General features: G+C 50.3%; 1 protein-coding gene across 2 annotated transcripts in view; it reads left to right on the top strand.

Annotated features, from left to right (window-relative positions):
• The window catches only part of LOC147817920 (uncharacterized), a 4,011-nt gene that overhangs the window by 589 nt on the left and 2,816 nt on the right, over window positions 1-606 (top strand). The window lies entirely within an intron of this gene.

Raw genomic sequence — 606 nt, 5'->3', positions numbered from 1 at the left:
TGGTAGAGTGGCCAGACGGAAGCCTCTACTCAGTAAAAGGCACATGACAGCCCGCTTGGAGTTTACCAGAAGGCACCTAAAGGACTCTCAGACCATGAGAAACAAGATTCTCTGGTCTGATGAAACCAAGATTGAACTCTTTGGCCTGAATGCCAAGCGCCATGTCTGGAGGAAACCAGGCACCTCTCATCACCTGGGTAATACTATCTCTACGGTGAAGCATGGTGGTGGCAGCATCATGCTGTGGGGATGTTTTTCAGCAGCAGGAACTCGGAGACTAGTCAGGATTGAGGGAAAGATGAACAGAGCAAAGTACAGAGAGATCCTTGATGAAAATCTGCTCTAGAGCGCTCAGGACCTCAGACTGGGGCGAAGGTTTACCTTCCAACAGGGCAACGACCCTAAGCACACAGCCAAGACAACGAAAGAGTGACTTCGGGACAAGTCTGTGAATGTCCTTGAGTGGCCCGGCCAGAGCCCAGACTTGAACCCGATTGAACATCTCTGGAAAGACCTGAAAATAGCTGTGCAGCGATGCTCCCCATCTAACCTGACAGAGCTTGAGAGGATCTGCAGAGAAGAATGGGAGAAATACCCCAAATACAG

This window comes from Seriola lalandi, unplaced genomic scaffold (assembly GCF_002814215.2).
Source record: "Seriola lalandi dorsalis isolate HSWRI2012SDOR001 ecotype SW California unplaced genomic scaffold, Sedor1 jcf7180002054845, whole genome shotgun sequence".
NCBI lineage: Eukaryota > Metazoa > Chordata > Actinopteri > Carangiformes > Carangidae > Seriola > Seriola lalandi.
This window is presented reverse-complemented; position numbering and strand designations above follow the sequence as displayed.